Genomic DNA, 15,556 nt, shown 5'->3' with positions numbered 1-15,556 from the left:
TCTAGAGCTTCTTATATAGTGCAAACTGTATTTAGTGATCGCTATCTTGCTTTAGACTCTGAGGTGCAGGGATTACACAAAGTACCATACCTATGTTTCTGTACTAAAAGTATGATTCTTCTCATTAGTTTTAAAATATTATTGTTATGTAACAATGAGTAAATGTGTATAAATGAGTAAATGGGGTTTTTCTACTGGCATTTACATGATATGTTTAATTTATGGCCAATGTTAGTTTCATTCAGATGTCTAACTGTCATGTTCTAAGACAGAAAATAATATTTATTCAGCCACTTTTTTCCTGACTAGAATGTATTATACTACTGTCAGGGTAAATGAAGCAGTGAAGGTATAATGGAGTATTTATTCACTTGCTTGGATCATAACAAAAATATGCAATATTGCCTCTTTGGCATGATTTCCTACAGGGTGCTTAAACCCTGAAGATCAGCTTTTAATTTTAATATGTTTGTGGCCACATTGCAATCACACACTACTTCCTTATTTCAATGAAAATGAATGTGATTATTTTAGAGAAAAATCTATTTATCCTCAAGTGATGGCCAAACAGGCAAATCCCATTAGAGACAGAGAGTAACAAAAACATCCCAGTAGAAAGTGATGTGCTAGCAAGTTTTCTGTCAAGGAATAGGAAACAGACAATGGAGAGTTACAGTGTTTGTATCAGCAAACAGGGCTAGTTAAAGAGATCAGACTCCAGAGTTCACTTTAAAGCCTACCCTATTGCACTATGAGCTTTTTAATGAAAATGTCACATCCATTTGTCACTTACACCCTACATTGGAAAAATCACCTTAAGAATTTCAATGACCTTCCCTGTTCTGTTATTCCCTTTTAACTCTTTTTATTTTATAATTTTTATTTTATAATTAATTTAATTTTACATATCAGCCACGGATCCTCCTGTTAAGTGAGGTAGAGGATGGGAGGCAGTGTAGAGGAAGGAATATAGGGAAGAAAACCTAACACTAAGGAAATTTTACAAAAGTTGTATGGAAACACACTACTTCAGAAACATACACACACACACACACACACACACACACACACACACACACACACGTTTAAAGAGTTTACATGGAGTTATCCTATAACAAGGCAACAATGCCCCCTACTAGATATCACAGGTTTACAAATAAAAAGCCCCGAGGAAGGAATAAGTTACCCCTGTTGTAGTTGTTGGCTGGTGAAATTCCACAGACCCACAAATATTACAATTATTGTTATTGTCAATGCTGTTGGTTACACTTCCAAATATTAAGACCCTATTGCTAAAGACACCACATACTTGAGTCATAGAACATGGAAAACTCAAACTGGTACTGACTTGGAAGCTTCCTTCTTACTGGTTAGCTTTCATAGTGCTATGTATGATACCAGAGGAGAAAAGTAATCTTCAATCTTACCTAGCTGTGAAGGCCAGGAACTACAATAAAGACTAGCCTGGAGGATATGCCCCCTGGTGCATTAGTAGCAAGAATGTGATGGGAGTAGCCAACCACTTCTCATGAGACTTAAGGCCCTCTCCACAAGAAAGAACTCATGCCTGACACAAAGACCCCATAGTTAGATAGATCTTAGGCCATAGAGGAGGATCTACATTTACTCTGCTAAGTGGACATTGTATTAAGCCAACTCCTTATGTTTCATTGTTATAGCCATAGATTAATGCATCTCTTAGCTGTCACCAGAGCTGTCTTGTATAACCCAAGCCCACCTGCCAGAGAATACTACAACCCCCAGAGTGCCAGACCCTCCTACATCAATTAACAATCAAGATAATTCCCCACAGAAATGCTTCCAGACCAATCTGATGGAGGTGATTCCTCATTTGGGGGTCCCTCTTTCTAGGTGTGTCATGTTGAAAATGAAGATTAGCTGTGATAAGTACACCTTCACAAACACATGATAATCCATAACTTTTCCTGTCCTGTTTGTTCCAAAATTCTCCAGTTAACATTAAGATTACAATAAAAACATAGCCCCATAGTCTTAAAAATAGCAACTCTGAAAGGTCTAAGATTTCTTTTAAAAAAATTGAAAGTTTCTTAACTATGGACTCCTATGAAATCAAGGACATATTATATAACTTTCTTATTCTAAGAAACAAGAATCAGAACATAGTTCCAATGAGATCAAAACCGTACCAAAAATACAGCAATGTCTGGTATCCGGGGCTCTTCTGGTTCCCAAGGGGTTTGGGTAGACACAGCTGTTCAATTCTGCCATCTGCAGCACAATTTATGTTGCAATCAGGGTGACTATACTGCAAATCCACTGTCATCTCATGGTCTTGGCGTCTTCAACACCATGGGGTCTAAACTGAAACAGAGGCTGTGTTTCACTACTGGCCTCCCTTAGTTCCAAGCTTCAGTAGCTGTTCTGTCAATTACGTAAATCATGCCAGTATCTTGATAAGTTTTATCTTTTTATCAATAAATTACAGTCTTATAATTTTATTCTATAACGCCGGGCGGTGGTGGCGCACGCCTTTAATCCCAGCACTCGGGAGGCAGAGCCAGGTGGATCTCTGTGAGTTCGAGGCCAGCCTGGACTACCAACTGAGTTCCAGGAAAGGCGCAAAACTACACAGAGAAACCCTGTCTCAAAAAACCAAAAAAAAATAATAATTTTATTCTATAGATGAAATCACTCAACTTAAAAAAAAAATCACTCCAAAGTTGAAGGATTATATTCAAGTTCTTTAGATTTTACCTAAATTGCTTCATTTACCATGGGTATAATATAATGTTCTCCTTATTTCTATGAGGTTTTCTTGAAAGTGAATAAAAGTAAAGTTTCTGTCATTTTGTTTATTACCTACCTAACCACATCTCACTAGAAACAAGAAGAAAATAAGGAGTGTTATGCTTTGGTGAAGAATTCAAGCAATGAACAGGTGATATGACCTGGAATTCTGGGTCCATTGTTAGGTCCAACTAATTTCAAAACTTCTCCCTCTTTTATATAGTTATGATATGCTCATTCTCAGTGAATTAAGAACATGACAATATTGATAGCATTAATCTCACAACACAGGATAAAATTACAACTTTCTCATGAGAATGGCTAAGCTTCTTTGACCTAAAATAAATTACTTCATTACTTCAATCTTTGATACTTTTCTTATTATGTGTACTGATTTTCATTCCGAACTAAGAAGAAAGGTTACTTTAAGTGATAGACAGTATTAGATAAAAATAACCCACATAAGAGATTTAGTAGAGGTTTAGAAGACTGTAATATCACAGTGTTCCTTTCACAGTGCGTCTTCAGCTTGTTAAGATCTGAGGACTCCATGAAATTCAGTTAAGGTACCAAGACCTGTAGGAAACTGTGAACTACTGTCTTCCTTCTGAATTATTAAGAGAGCTGTGTCATTTGAAAGAGAGCATATTCAGTTAAAGTAAATGTCTGAATTTTACATTCCTCCTTTTTGTCAGCTTCTGCATGGTTACCACTTCAGTTGCTGTCCTGTGAGCATTTGTCTTCATACCTCTTGGCTTATACTTTAGATGTGAAAGCTTTGTTAGCTGATGAACACTAGTGTGTTTCCTTGAGAAGATCCACTTTAGGGCCCCAAACAGGCATTGGATAGGACAATTGCACAATGTATCATTATTCTGGGGTATAGTATTAAGGGGCAATCACTTTAGAATGGTTATTTTCTCATAAATGTATTAGAATCTCAAGGAAAATCTATACTACTTCATTAGAATAATGCAAAGTCTTCCCTTATTTCATCCTTAAAATCCTCACATTGATGAAAGCAGAACACAGTACTAGAATGAGTCTGAAGGGGAGCCTTTTATTCTTCTCCCTCCCTATATATCAGTGGCAAGAATATGGATACACAGTACAATTAAAGGGAAATGGAGAATCGATATCAGTAATTATATCACAACACATTTGTCTGACAGGTATTTAGCTATTACTTAGGTTTTAAGTATCTTACTCCTTATTAAGATAAGATATTTCTATTTTTAATCCTTCCAAATTTTAAGTTAAAAAAATCATTCCATACTTGGGTAATGCAGTCTTTAAGTATTACCTTTTGGGTCTGAATATTTGGGATGAAAGTGTTCTGATATTGTGTTGCGAATTCCCTAGCATTCTTCCGATTTACAATATTAATTTGTCCTTTTATATAAATTAGAGTCATATCATAGAAGTAGCTGCTCTATGCCCCTGTGCCTTTCAGAATGTTGCAGTTTCCTTTTTCTGATCTAAACCTGTGTATTTTGATCTGCAAAGCTAATTTTTGTTGATTTATTCCCCAATCTGTTATTTAGAAATTTGAAGTTATTTTCAATATTGCATATAATGCTATATTAAAATGTGAGAATTCCTTCAGTAATTAACTTGAAAACCAAATAATTGAACCAAGTATAATTTTATTTGTGATAGTTATAAATATCCTTTGGATGAAGGCCAATTCATGGGCATATAATGAAGTAGATTGGTTTTGGAGTATAGATTCAGTTATTTATAATTTGGCTCTCAGGAACCACATTTAAAAATTTCCTAGATGCATTATAATTAAGGAATAACTTCTATATTATTCTTTCTTACATAATGTAAGTAGTCATCTTTGATATTAAATTTTGTACTTCTGTGATCACCTGCTTGCTATAATTCATAAAAAGTAGCTCATGATGTGTTGTTATATTCATAATTTTCAACACTTTTTAATCTTACATCTTCTTTGATGTGAGCTAGGAGGTTTGAAAATACAAGTGTAATTTTATAGTAGGTTTTTATTTCTAAGGCAATAACTATGCATCAACAGTGGAGAATCTATTCAGGATACTGAATATGCTTCATTATTTAATTCACAACAGGCATCTCATTGAACATCAACATCTAGGGAAACTTCAGATAAGCACTTTCAGTTTGGTATAATGATTATCTAATAAATAAGAATGTTCTGAGTGTATTGATTGGAAATCTTTCGGTGTTAATTAATGTGCTCATGCAGCTGCCATAATGAGGAGTCTAGTAGAATATTTGATTTACAACTATGATTATCTTTTACTGTTCTTTGAAAGAAAAGCAAAAACATATCTCTCTTAAAGTGATAATTACAATGATTATAGTTATAATAATAACTCCTATTTACTGTGTTACAATTTCAGTATGCTTTAAATATAAAATCTGACATAAGCTTCTCATATCAAAGCTGTGAATTAGACACTACTATTTTCAGCCACTTTGTACAGATAAGAAATCTGGAAATCCAAAGTTTTTTTTTTTTTTTTTTTTTTTTGGTTTTTCGAGACAGGGTTTCTCTGTGTAGCTTTGCGCCTTCCTGGAACTCACTTGGTAGCCCAGGTTGGCCTCGAACTCACAGAGATCCACCTGGCTCTGCCTCCCGCGTGCTGGGATTAAAGGCGTGCGCCACCACCGCCCGGCTGAAATCCAAAGTTTTAAGACCATACATCAGATCCTCAAGACCCAGTCTAAAACAGGTGTATTGTGTATTCTTGGGCCTGGGATATTGGGTTTCCTGGTTGTCATCACCATCATCATCATCATCATCATCATCATCATCATCATCATTATTTTCACTGAGTTTATAAAACTCAGTAAATTTCTTACCAAGGTTGTTTATCATTATTGAGAGTCATGGAAATCCTGCAGCTGTGATTCCACTTCACCAGTTCCTTCAAGTACTCCAGCAGGTCATAAATGCAGTAGATGTTGAGGAGTGCCAACCCAAAGCTCTGGATGTGTGCCAAGGTGCTGGTTGAGTTGGTCAATTTGGGCAGCTGGGACCATCTCTCTCAGGGAAGGGGTGGATCCAGCTTTCCCAACCTCATGGTGAGGGTTGGAGCTAGCTTTCCCAAGTGTCTGATTGGGTAGCGAATCAGCTGTCCTATGAAGGGAGGGACCAGCCTTCCTGTGCTAAGGTTATCGGGCCAGTGAAGGGTGGGCCGGCTCAACCCTAGGACCTTAACACGCATGGTTTGCATAGGTCCCTGTGTTAACACGTACAATGAATATCAACATAGGCCTCAGCTACAATAGGACCACTACCCAGACAAGGCCCTCTGCTGCAACTCAGGATGGCAGCGCAGGCCACTCAGATTGGCATGGCCCTAGCTGCAGTGTGGCCTTCAGATACCAATATGGCCCCAGGTGGCAGCCCAGACCCTGAGCATCTGCATGACCTTCAATGGTAACAGGAACCATGGACACCCACAGACACTGATTGCAGTAAGGGTCCAAAACATGGCTCCAGACTGTAGCTTGGGCCCTGATGTCACCATTGTAGCTGAAGTATTCCTGGTCCCGCCTAGCTCCCACAGCCACTCAGACCCAAATAAACACACAGGCTTATATTATTTACAAACTGTATAGTCTATGGCAGGCCTCTTGCTAGCTAGCTCTTATATCTTAAATTAATCCATTTCTATTAATCTATGTTTTACCATATCTTCCATGGCTTTACCTGCAACCCATTACATGTTGTTCCTTGGGCAGCTGGCTGGCATCTCTCTAGACTCTGCCTTTCTCTTTTCTGTCTCTGTGCCTGGATTTTCTTCCTGCCTCTAAACTGCCTTGTCATAGGCCAAACGGCTTTATTTATCAGTCAATCAGAGAAACACATATTCACAGCATACAGAACGACATTCCACAGCACAACATGGCCCTGGGTAGCAGAGAAGGCCACTTCAGATCTCTGTGACCCTGACAGCAGCATGACCTTCAGATTATTTGCATTATTTTCATATAAGACTTGTTTAAATTAGTCTCAGAGTCATAAGAGAGCTTAGTGAATTTTGTGGTTGCTTATCTATATAGAAAAAGATCAGAAATTCACATAAATCTACAACAAAATCTTGATAGACTGAAGAGGAACCATCATTTCTTTAGTATGAAGGTTAAGGTTTTCAAATCAATTATAACAGTTTTCTTGAAAACAAGAATTCTATCTTTGTGACTCACCTATGTCCTTATTAGGGATAAATTATTTACTCAGTTTCAACACTTTACCTTAAAAGTCTGTTTACTAAAAACAACTGTCCTGCTTTTTTTGTTGTTGGTTTTATTTTATTTTTGTTATTGTTTGTTTGTTTTTAATTTTAAGATTACCTCTGGTCCTTTGGTGAAAACTGAACTATTTAGATTCCAATCTGTGATCATTCAATGAATTATGACTAATGGTTTTAGACAAAAATATCTAATTACCACTATTGTTTGCAGTATAGCTACAGATAGTTTTCTAATATTCTAAGTAGTATGTATCTCTCTAAGAAATATGGCATATTCTTAAGTTTTAATTTAGTACAAACATTCAGCCATATGACAGTTATTTTTATGACACTGTAAGTTCACCCTTAAAACACCACATTGACCAAATAACTCAGTCTCAACCAACTGCAGAAACATTTCCTAGCAAAAAAGCTTCAGAAGGAAGCCAGGATTTATGTTTCCAAAAATATTGAGCTAGCTGTACAAATATTAGCTAGCTTTTCTGTACAGCATATAAAGAAGCAACTATACTCAAGACATATCTTCCAAAAGAAATAGGGTCAACTTATCTCAAAGCTTTCATATTTTATCCTGAAAGCTTTCAAATCTGATCCTCATGTTGAACTTCTGTCTATCTTAAGTGTTCAATTGAGAAACACAAGGATTAAGATATTTCTGTTCTATGAAAAAAAAAAAGTTATAACATTCAGCTTGAGGTGCCAGAAGCCCACATCAGTCGCTACATTCTAGGTCTCACAAGTTGAACAAGCAAGACAGTCAAATTCATGAAACCATCCAGGTTGTTCTGCTAATATGACATTTTGTGAATTTCACCCATTTGTTCTTTAATCATCATTAATGCTTTTATCACTTTTGTTGTATAATCACTTGATTATACTGTAATTTATTATTAAACCCACCAATTGATTAAGGAGGCATTTACTTCCAAGCAGGTTTTTATCTGTTTGATTAAACTCTTAATGACAATTATTTTGGCCTTAATCAATAATATGAAAATGAATATTAATTATAGCAATTTTCATTTGAAAACACTCTGCTAATGGTAATTACAACATGAGAATTATATCTGTATAACCTTTCAAACAAAATCATAAAACACAGCCTTTTAGCAGTTATTCTAGAAGCACTATTTTGTCACCCCCTAATTATCATTTCAGTTTACCAAGCATTTCATATATCTTTGTGGAGTTGGATGGGCAGGTGTCCTTCCTTTTCTGCTGCTGAGAAACTGAGCTGCACAGAGGCTTGGTGCCTTAGGCCTGAGGGTGTAGAAATTAGAGATGGAAACAGATAGTTCAAAGATAGGTCTACCAATTGTTACTGCCACACACTCTACTTCTCTATAATTCACATGATATCTCAGTCTGGATAAACAGCAAAACCAGAAATACATTTTTTTATATATGAGGGAATTAATATTTCTTGTCAATTTGATGAACAGAGAAATGCCCAGAAAATAAGTAAACAAATCTCTGGGTATATATGAGGGCATTTGTTATGAAATGACATTTTATCTAATTGGTATTTTATTTGATCTAATTGATAGATTTTTATCTAATTGATGGATTAGCCTATTTATGGATTCACAATTTGAACATGCTATCAGGGTGTGTCAGAGAGGTTAAATATGAAGCCAGGTTAGAAAAAGTAGGCTTTTCTAGGCATGCATTTGTCTGGGTGTTAAACCTGGTTAGTGTGCTTTTTACTTTCTGTCCACTGTGGATAGAATAGCTACCATAACTATTGTGTCTGCAGCCACAAAATTTTTTTCAACCATGTGGCCAAGCAAACAAAGGTATAGTGTGGTGATATTTTAATTGTGTTGAAATGTGATTTTATTTAATAAAGTTTGCCTAGAGATCAGAGGTCAGGGACAGCAGTCAGGCTATGGTAGCCCACGCCCTTAATCCAATCACATGGCAGGCAGAGTCTCTGTGTTCAAGGACACAACCAAGCATGGTGACAAACACCTTTAATCCTATTACCAACCATAAAGACCTGGAGGTTTGTATAGACATGCAATGAAGAGGAAATCATGTGGTTGGGTTTAAAGCCAATGAGAAGGTAGAACAGAAAGACAATAAAAAGATAGGTCACACAGGAGAAGGTCTTTCTCTCAGGGGAAGGATGGCAGCAAGCGGTAAGCTAAAGGCTATTTGCTAGTGCTCTGATCTCTGTATTTGGCTCTGTGTTTCTTATTTAACAAGGTTGTTTGGAATTTTGTCTACAGTATAGCACTCTGGAATTGTGAAAAAATATCTCTGCTGCTAAGTTGTTTGTAGATGTAACCAACCGTCTTATTAAATAAGAAACACAGAACCAATGCAAAGAAGAAAGCCAAGAGGTCAGAGCTAAGAGCAACAACCTTACCCTTCCTCCTGCGATGGTCCTACCTCTCCGAAAGAGAGCTACTTCCTATGTTAAAGTCTTTATATAGACTTTCTGTTCTGCCTTCTCATTGGTTGTAAACCCAACCACATGACCGCCTCGTCACTGCCTGTCTGTACAGACCTCCAGGTCTTCTATGGTTGGTATTGAGATTAAAGGAGTGTATATCCAATACTGGCTGTATCCCTAAACACACAGAGACTTACCTAGCTCTGCCTACCAAGTGCTGGGATTACAAGCGTACACCACCACTGCCTGGCTTTCCTTTGGCTTGCTAATAGCTCTGAACTCTGGGCAACTTTATTTATTAACATACAAATAACATTTTAATACAAATAAAATATCACTGTAGTTGTTCTCTAAGATATTTTTGTCAGATATATTCTAAAATATGATACACATAGACAACATGTGACAGATATATTGATATGTGATACTATGTAAATCTTCTTGCCATTAGGTCACACAGATCATAATTTCAAAGTGTGTTTACTATAAGATAAATATAATCAAATTTTCCTTTAAAGTATAATTATTTTAGGTGATTGCAGTTGTTGATAGAAACTGTCAACATTAGGAATGTGTTAATTATGATTCCATACAAAATTTTTAAAGTGAATATCAAATATGAAAACAATGGAGTAAGAATTATCTCCAGGTAATGAAAACAGCTTAGCAGCTCTGGCCGTAATTAGGCATGTGTGGTAAATAACACTGTATATAGTATGTGAATTTGCATATTATTGTATTATCACCAGACTGTCTTGTCCTGATGGAAATATCAACATAAATAGAAAATACATAGTTATTGAAATATACAAAAATTGTTACTCCATTGGGAAATTCCTAGAGGGTTTAAGAAGGACCAAAACATTATTCTGTTACAGAATCCATGGACACTGATAAACAAGAGACCCATGTAATCTAAAACTTTAAGAAGCAAAGAAGATATAATTTCACACTTCATGCAGCCATAGCCATAGGAGATAATTCACTCAAAAGTACAGCTTAGTTTGTGATTGTTTTTTAAATATCTGGTTATGTTTAAGAAAATAATTAGATTTCCATGGTGTCTCACAAATGTAAATCAAATACTGAGGAGGCTGAGGTTTGAGTATCATGAATTCAAAGCTAGCCTGGGCTGCATAGGGAGACTCTGTCTCAAATAATCAAACAAACAATCCAACAAATAACACATACAGCATTTTTTTCTTTGAATGTGTTATTATTCCCTGTGACGTGATGGCGGCTGCTATAGGAGATATTATACTTAAATTTAAATTCATTTTTACCAGGTCATACCAAAGAATATCCAATTACTATGAAAGCTATTCTGAAAAGAGTTTGTATGCCTGATGCAGCAGCAGAAGTTTATAATCCCCACACTCCAGACATGAAAGCATGAGAATTGGGAACTTGAAGCCAGTTGTAGTTCATCATAAAATTAAGATCAACCTGCGCATTGAAAGCAAGATTTGTCCAAAAATCCAAGTGTTCTAGATTTAGAAACAGACTCAAGAAATTGAAGCTGATGGATCAACACTAGGCTGTCCTGAAATCTCTACCAACATCATTAATCCAAAACTTCAACTTAGTTACAGGCAGATTTTTGCACAAGGATAGAAAGCAGCCACAGTGTTCACCAAAATATCAGAAAAACAGTTTCTGGAATACTTACTAATATAGTCTTCCCTTTGAAACCTCTTGATCCAGGTAGTCATAATCTACATTGCTCTCAGCATCACTGTATTCCAGGCTCCTACTAGTATGGCCCTTTCAGCCCCATTGAAGCATTCAACTGCTTTTCTAGTCCAAAGTCATCCCAAAGTCCACATTCTGCCCACAAGCAGTATGGTCAGGGCTGTCTTAGCAATGCCTCAGTCCTTTTATCAATTGCTGCCCTAGTAATGTTTTCTTGCTGTGAAAAGACACCATGACCAACTCTAAAAAAAGAAAGCATTACAGTTTTAGAAGTTTATCCATTAATGTCTCGGTGAGGAGCATGGTGGTGAGCAGGCATGTTGCTGGAGGAGGAGCTGAGAGTTCTACATCTAGATCTATAAGCAGCAGGAAGAGAAAGACTCTGGTCTTAGAATGGGCCTTTTGAAAGCCCAGAGACCATCCCCAGTGACACACTTCCTCCAACAAGGCCATATCTCTAATCCTTTAAAATAATGCCACTCCCTGGTGATCAAGTATACAGATCTGTGAGTCTATGGAGATCATTCTCATTCAAACCACCACATCCTCTCTCTCCTCCTCCTAGTTCTTCTCAACCTTCTCTCTCATGAGGATCCATTCCTATTCTCTCTCATTAGAAAACAAACACAAATAGGCTTCTAAACAATAATAATAATAATAATAATAATAATAATAATAATAATAATCTATCACATGAAGTTGGATAAGACAAACAAACAGAAGAAAAAGAGCCCAATAGAAAACAAAAGAATACTAGACTCACTCATTCACACACTCAGGGTTCAAATAAAAGCACTTACCTGGAAGCCATAATATATATTCAGAGGACCAGATGCAGATCTATGCAGATCCAATGCATGTTGTCTTTGTCTCTGTGACTTCACATGAACTTTTATCATTTTGATATAAAAGGACTTTTTTTCTTGGTGACCCTCATCCCAACGGCTCTTACACTCTTTCTGTTTCTTCTTCACAGTCCTTGGACCCTGAAAGGAGAATCAGAATCAGTGATCCTCAACTGTCCCAATACTTTGACCATTTTAATACAGTTCCTCATGTAGTGGTGATCCTCAAACATAAATTATTTGTTGCTATCTCATAACTGTAATTTTTGCTACTGTTATGAATCATAATATAAACATCTGATATGTAGGATATCTGATATTCAATCCCTGTGGGGGTCACAATCCATAGGCTGAAAACCTCTGGATTAGATATACCATATTTGTCTTTCATGATTTTTTTTTGTTCATTTTAGGTCCATTCATCTACCCATAAATTTCATGGTGTAATTATTTTAAAGGTTGAGTAATATTCCATTGTGTAAATATACCATGTTTGCTTAATTCATTCTTTGTTTGAGGGACAGTTTGGTTGTTTCTACTTTCTGGCTGTTATGAGTAGAGTAGCAATGAACATGTTTAAGCAAGTGTCTCTGTGGCAGAGTGAAGTGTCCTTTGGGTATATGCCCAAGAGTGGTGTCTTAGTTAGGGTTTTACTGCTGTGAAGAGACACCATGACCATGGCAACTCTTATAAGGAAAACATTTAATAGGGGTTGGCTTACAGGTTCAGAGGTTTAGTCCTTTATCATAATGATGGGAGGAAAGCATGGCAGCATACAGATGGATATGATGCTGGAGACGGAACCAAGAATTCTACATCCAGATGGGCATGAAACAGAAAGAGGAAGATACTGGGGCTGGCTTGAGCATTTGAAGCCTCAGGGCTCACCCCTAGTGACACACTTCCAATAAGACCATGCCTATTCCAACCAGTCCACATCTCCTAATAGTACCACTCCCTGGTGACTATTCAAACATATGAGCCTATTCAAACCACTGCAAGCAATATTGCTGAATCTTGAGGTAGACATATTCCCAGATTCCTGAGGAACTGCCACACTAATTTCCATAGTGGCTGTACAAATTTGCACACTCACCAGCAATGGATGAGTGTTCCCCTTGCTCCACATCATTGATGACATGAGCTGTCATTTATTTCACTAATCTTAGCCATTCTGATGAGTTTAAGATGAAGAAACAACGTAGTTTCATTTATATTTTCCTGATGGCTAAGGATTCTGAACATTACTTTTAGTGTTTCTCTCCTGTCTGAGTTTCCTCTATTGAGAACTCTCTGTTTAGGTCTATACCTCATTTTAAAATAGGTTCATTTGTTTTCTCAATAACTAATATTTGAGTTTAGTTTTTCTCTCATGTTTTATAATTCAGTTTAAAGTTTTTTCCAAATATATCCAGTTTCAGCTGTTTAAACAGCTGACAGTTTCCAGAGCTAGATAGAGAATTAATAATTTTAGTTTTCTTCCTATTTATTTTCTTCTCATGTAAAGAATTGACATGTGTTTTGAATTTATGTAGATAGGAAAAGTATCAAGAAAATACAATTATTACATCATTTTTAATTATTCAGAAGGTAAAGAAACGGGGGTACATTAATAGGCTTAAAATCCAAAAGTAACCCAGGGTGGAAAAAATGGTGGAAGTGACTTGAAAACATGTAAGTTCACAAAAAAAGTCTCTACACACATAGAAGAAAAGTGAACAGAATCTTAAAGAACTGTAAGACTATCAGGCTAAGTGATGTGTGTATCATAAAATCTGTGAAGGAGAAGACAGGAAGGCACCAAAAGTAGTATAACTGAATAAATAATGAATAAAACTTACCAAATAGGAGAACAGATGTAAACTATATTTTAAAGAAGTTCAGTGTAAGCCAAGGAAGGTAACTAGAGGACCGTACAACCAACTTAGGCTGTAGTTAAAGGCTGTGAAGACAAAGAGTAAACCCAAAGCAAAAGTTGGCTAAGCACTCAGCTTGGGACCTGGAGTAAAATAAACATCTCTCCTTTACCCATAAACTCTGCAAGACAAGGCAGGGCAAATCATTTGATGTTAAAAGAGGGATCTTTCTCCAACGAAGAGAGAAAACATACAATAGAAATTTAGGTAACCCATGTTAGTCAGAACAGTCTTGAAAATTCCAAGAGGTTTTGGTAGCACTCACAGCTTCCTATTCTGACAGTTACTACAGACTTTCCCTCCTTTAGAATTTGGGCTGATTGCAAAGACATGTGCATGCAGAAGTAGGAAAAAATGAAGACTCAATGTTAGGCTAAAGCATTGTCTATATCAGATACTTTACTTTTACAGACAAAGACAACTTTTGGGAGGAAGGTTGATTTTGACTCACTGTTTCAGGATTCAGTACATCATGGCAGGGCAATGCAGGCCAGAGAGATTATGAAGCCATTGGTCACATTCTAACTTCAGTAAAGACTCAAAAGTGATGAATGCTGATGCCCAGCTCACTGTCTCATTTTTATGCTTCCACCTATGCTCACAGTGAGTCAATCTAAGCTGAAAATTCCTTTGCAGAGTCTCCAAGAAATTTATTTTCATGGTGATTCTAATTTCTATCAATTTGACTTTAAAGATTAACTGTCACATGCATTACCCATGTCGAGACATCAAAAGGGAGAATCAGTTGATATGGCTGTTATTAAAAAAGAATCTTCAGATGTACCAAGTAACACACAAACGGTATTGGAAAAGTGTTATACAGAATTGGTATAAGAATTGCAAATTAGGGCCTGGAGATGTGGCTCAGTGGTTAAGAAGACTGACTGCTCTTCCAGAGGACCCAGGTTCAGTTCCCAACACCTACATGGCAGCTCACAACTGTCTGTAATTCCATTTCCAGGGAACCTGAAAAAACACCAATGCACATAAAATAAAAATAATTAAAAAAAGAATTGTAAATTAAATATCTAATTAGTATTTTATATCTAAATATGTAAATAACTCTAACAGTTCAGCAACAAAATAATAGGCAGTCTGTTTTATAAGAGGGAAAAGGACTTACAGAGAAGCTCATCCAAAAACTATGCATGAATGTTTGTTGAGCACATTGGACATTCCTCCATATCACTGGCTGTTGGGTAAATGTTATGCAACGCTACAATCAGATCTATCACTTTACAACTAGCAGAATGATATTTGTGTGGTTTCAACATTTCAAAAGGAACATGTCAGTACATGGGGAAGTGGAAGCATTCACACATACTGATAGAAGTATTAAAGTGCAGCTCATTTGGAAAATATTCTGAAACAGAAAATTATCAGTTGTCATCACTGGCTGTTCAGTTCCCAAATATAAAGTAATTGCCTTTTGTTCTTTGTGTGTGACTAAAATGATTATTTTTAATTTAAATTCCCACTTATAGTAAATAACACACACACATACAGAGGTACAAACAAACATACACACCCCACAAACAACCATATTTAGAAACACACACACAATTTGTAACCAGACTTAAATTAAATTCCAGGGTATAACATTTTAAAGATGATTTTTTTGTTTAGATTTATTGCATTAATTACTTATCATTATTTTATAAATATATTCTCATAATGTAAGAGTTTTTG

The sequence above is a fragment of the Peromyscus eremicus genome, chromosome 2, assembly GCF_949786415.1.
Source record: "Peromyscus eremicus chromosome 2, PerEre_H2_v1, whole genome shotgun sequence".
Taxonomy (NCBI): Eukaryota; Metazoa; Chordata; class Mammalia; order Rodentia; family Cricetidae; genus Peromyscus; species Peromyscus eremicus.
This window is presented reverse-complemented; position numbering follows the sequence as displayed.